This window comes from Hibiscus syriacus, unplaced genomic scaffold (genome assembly GCF_006381635.1).
Source record: "Hibiscus syriacus cultivar Baekdansim isolate YM2019G1 unplaced genomic scaffold, ASM638163v2 tig00112051_pilon, whole genome shotgun sequence".
Taxonomy (NCBI): Eukaryota; Viridiplantae; Streptophyta; class Magnoliopsida; order Malvales; family Malvaceae; genus Hibiscus; species Hibiscus syriacus.
In genome coordinates this window covers 213,367-218,328 of record NW_024063245.1, presented here as the reverse complement: position 1 = coordinate 218,328, position 4,962 = coordinate 213,367, and positions in this window count along the sequence as shown.

Sequence of the window (4,962 nt, the reverse complement as noted above, 5' to 3'; positions counted from 1 at the left end):
TGAGATGAGTTGAACAAAAGTTGTTCACCAAATGAGGAGTTACATGAGATGTAACTAGTAAAGTATTACTTACCTAAATAATCACTATCCTAAAAGAAAAGCCAAAGTTGATTTAGGAAATTAATGTATTATGGATCCTCACCCACTAGAAAATTTTTCGTTGAATTTTTCCGAAATTGAAAGGGAGAGGGTTTTTAATTTTAAATAAAATAGTGGGAGTAATTTGTAAATAAAGTCCTATTTATAAATTTTAATTCGGTAACTTTACTTACTTTAATATTTCCATTTTTGTAGATTTAATGGCAAACAACACTTTATCACTGCGATCACTCCTTGAGAAGGATAAACTTAATGGCATAAACTTCCTTGATTGGTTTTGTAATTTGAGAATTGTTCTCAAACAGGAAAGGAATGAATATGTCATTGAGGAACTTGTTCCTGATGAACCGACAACTATTGCTACAATAGCTGAGAAAGTCAATTTCAAGAAACATATGGACGATATGTTAGATGTTAGATGTCTAATGCTTGCGACCATGCCTCATGAGCTTCAGAAGCAAGATGAGGACATGGTTGCATATGAGATGATTCAAAATCTCAAAGAAATATATGAAGGAAAAGCACGTCAAGAGAGATATGAGACCTCTAAAGCTCTGTTTCAATGCAAAATGACAGAGGGAACTCCTGTAGGAGCTCATCTCATCAAGATGATGGGCTACATCCAAACATTGGAAAAGCTGGGATTTTCTCTCAAAGATGAATTGGCTACAGATGTTATCCTGCAATCGTTGCCAGATAGCTTTAGCTAAATTGTCCTTAATTTCAATATGAATGAAATTAACAAGACTTTGCCACAGTTACTTGATGGTCTACAAGGACAAAGGAAAGAGAAAGAAAAAGGTAGTGGCAAAGTCTAAGGGCAATGAAAAGACCAAACCAAAAGGGAAAAATGCATTGAAACACAAAGGGGGAGTTATCAAGGAAGGAAAATGTTTCCATTGTGATAAGACCGTACACTGGAAGAGAAACTGCCCTGTTTACCTTGAAGAGGTCAAGAAGACAAAAGCAAACGAAACGTTTGTTTCAAGTATTTATGTTATTGATGTTAATTTGACAAAATCTACTTCTTGGGTATTAGATACCGGTTGCGGTTCTCATATTTGTACTTCTGTACAGGGACTGCAAAAGAGAAGGAATCTGGCTAAAGGTGACCTAGACCTACGAGTGGAAAATGGACCAAGAGTTGTTGCATTAGCTATAGGGACATATGTTTATCTTTGCCTAGAGGACTTGATTTAAATTTAGAGGATTGTTATTATGTGCCTAGTTTGACTATGAACATTATTTCTATTTATTGTTTGGACAAAAAATGGTTTTGAGATTATTATTAAGAATAATTGTTGTTCTTTCTTATCTCGATAATTTTTTTTATGGTTCGGCACAATTGGTTAATGATCTCTATATTTTGGATCAAGAAAATACCATTTATAACATAAATATTAATAGATCAAAAACAAATGACTCAAATCAAACTTATCTTTGACATTGTCGTTTAGGCCATATAAGTGAGAAACACATATCAAAACTCCATGAAGATGGATTCTTAGATTCATTTGTTTTTTGAACAATATGATGTATGTGAATCTTGGTTGTTGGGAAAAATGACTAAAGCTCCTTTTAATAGTAAAGGTGAGAGAGCAAGTGATTTATTGGGGTTAATATATAGTGATGTATGTGGACCATTGAATACACAAGCCAAAGGTGGATTCCATTACTTCATTACTTTCACTGATGACTTCAGTCGATATGGGTATATTTTTCTTATACGCCATAAATATGAAGCCCTTGAGAAGTTTAAGGAATTTAAAAACGAAGTACAAAATCAACTAGGCAAGAGTATTAAGGCACTTCGATCAGATCGAGGTGGAGAGTACTTAAGCATAGAGTTTGATGAACTCCTAAAAGAATGTGGGATTGTCTCACAGCTTACACCACATGGTACACCATAGTGGAATGAAGTTTTTAAAAGAAGGAATCGAACACTATTAGACATGGTTCAATCGATGATGAGTCATAGTGATCTTCTGACTTTCTTTTGGGGACATGCAATTAAAACAACCACTTTCACACCAAATCGTGTTCATCTAAATCGGTTCAAAAGACACCATATGAGATATGCAATGGGAAACATCTAGTATGTCTTTTATGAAGATTTAGGGTTGTAAAGCTTATATAAAACATCAGATGTCTATAAAGCTCGAACCTAAATCTCATATGTTTATATTTGTTGGAATCCTAAAGAAACTAATGGATACTATTTCTTCAACCCTAACGAGAACAAAGTGTTTTTTGCTCGAACAAGAGTTTTTCTCGAAAGAGAATTTCTCTAAAAGAAAGGGAAGGGTAGAAATATTGAACTTGGAGAAGTTCAAGAACAATAGATAAATGAACCTAAAGTTGAGCATGTTTCACAAGTTGTTGAGGAGCATTAAACAGATTTAGAAACACAACCATTGTGTATATCCACAAGAGAATGTCGTGCACCTAAGAGATTTGGATTTCTCGTTACGACACATGGAGATGTTCTTCTTATGGATCAAGATGAGCCTAGGACTTATCAAGAGGTAGTGTCTAGTCCATAATCTGAGAAATGGCTTGAAGCCATGAGATCTGAGATGGATTCCATGTCAATAAACCAAGTATGGGCTTTGGTTGAACCACCTGAAGGGGTCAAACCTATAGGGTGTAAATGGGTTTTGAAGAAGAAAGCCGACATGGATGGTAATGTACAAACATACAAAGGGCGATTAGTTGCTAAAGGTTTTCGACAAATTCATGGTGTAGACTATGACAAAACTTTCTCCCCTGTAGCTATCTTTAAGTCCATCCGGATCTTGCTCGCAATAGCTGCATTCCATGATTATAAAATCTGGTAAATGGATGTCAAAACCGTTTTCCATAATGAAAAACTTGAAGAGGATGTGTATATGACACGACCAGAAGGTTTTGTCATTCCAGAAAATTATGGAAAGGTTTGTAAGCTATAGAGGTCTATTTATGGATTAAAGCAAGCTTCTCGAAGCTGGAATCTTCGTTTCAATGATGCAATAAAAGAGTTTGCTTTTATCAGAAATGAAGATGAGCCTTGTGTTTATAAGAAGGCTAGTAGGATCATTGTTTATTTCCAAATCTTGTATGTATACGAAATACTCATGATAGGAAATGATATACCTACTTACAGTCTGCTAAGACTTGGTTAGGTAGTTGTTTTTCTATGAAAGATTTGGGTGAGGCAGCGTATATCTTAGGAGTTAAGATATATATAGATGGATCAAGATGACTTCTAGGTCTGAGTCAAAGTACATATATAGACAAAGTGGTGAAAAGGTTCAGTACTGAAGAATCCAAGAAAGGATTTTTGCCTATGAGACATGGCATTTCTCTTTCGAAGGATATGTGTCCTTCAGCTCCACAATAAAGAGAACTGATGAATAAGATTCCATATGCTTCGGCTATTGGTTCTATCATGTATTTCATGATACGTACTCGACCAGATGTATCATATGCTTTAAGCATGACGAATCGGTATAAAGTGAACCTTGGTGAAAATCATTGGGTTGCGGTTAAAAATATCCTGAAGTACTTAAGAAGAACTAAGGATAAATTTATTGTCTATGGAGGGGAGGAAGAGCTTAGTATAAAAGGTTATACTGATGCCAGCTTCCGAACTGACAAGGATGACTCACTATCACAATCGGGTTTTGTGTTTTATCTTAATGGAGGTGTTGTGATCTGGAAAAGTTTAAAGCAAGACACAGTAGATGATTCTACAGCAGAGGCTGAATACATTGCAGCCAGTGAAGTAGTAAAAGAGGTTGTTTGGATCAAGAAGTTTATAATGGAATTAGGGGTTGTTCCTTGCGTATCAGATGTTGTAGAACTTCATTGTGACAATAATGGAGCCATTGCACAAGCAAAGAAACCTAGATCTCATCAACGATCCAAACATATTTCTTAGGCGCTTTCATCTCATTCGAGAGATCATAGATCGAGGAGATGTGGAAATTTGCAGAGTAAACACGGATGAAAACATTATTGATTCCTTGACGAAGCCTCTTACATAGTAGAGGCATGATTGTCACACAAAGTCACTCGGTATTAGATATGTGAGTGATTGGTCTTAGTGCTAGTGGGAGATTGTTAGAGTATGCCCAAAGACCAATCATATGATGATTGTAATAATATATTTATTTACCAATTTTATTGAATAAAGGCATTGCCACTATTATTTTCAGTTATGTGTCTGTGTTTAACATAAACTGAAATATAATAAAGTCCATATAATAACATTATTAAAAGATCCATAGTCAAGTATTATTATGGGCATGGACAATAATAATACGCTTAAGACTAACATGTTATTGATTGATAACAAGGAGTTGTCATTGACATAGAGATGTCAGAATTGATACATGATTATATTGTTAGAGAACAATGTATTGGATTAACCCATTATGAGCATATTCTTGGATTATTTTGTAACGGTCATAACATTGCTCATGGTGATGACTATATGTATGATCCCCATACTTGAGATCAATGTCATCCCAACATATATTGTTTTATGTTTTGATATAGTTAAACATGCTCCGTAACTAGTTGCACTATAAAGACTGTTATTGATTATATTTCGATATATGTAGTGGGGTGTATATGGTTAAGATAGGATTTGTCCTTCCTACATAATAGAAAATATATCATATGCAACTTGGTTGAGTGAGACTAGAAATGCATGGCCATGCTCGAATAAGTTGATATGTGATATCATATTCGTTAATTATAGTCTACTCTAGATATCAAGAAATAATAGATGGGCTATACAAGTGTGACTATTCTAAGACTTGTGCCAATTCTATATATAAAGGAAAAATGATGTAATACATAAAAGACTTAATCACGAAG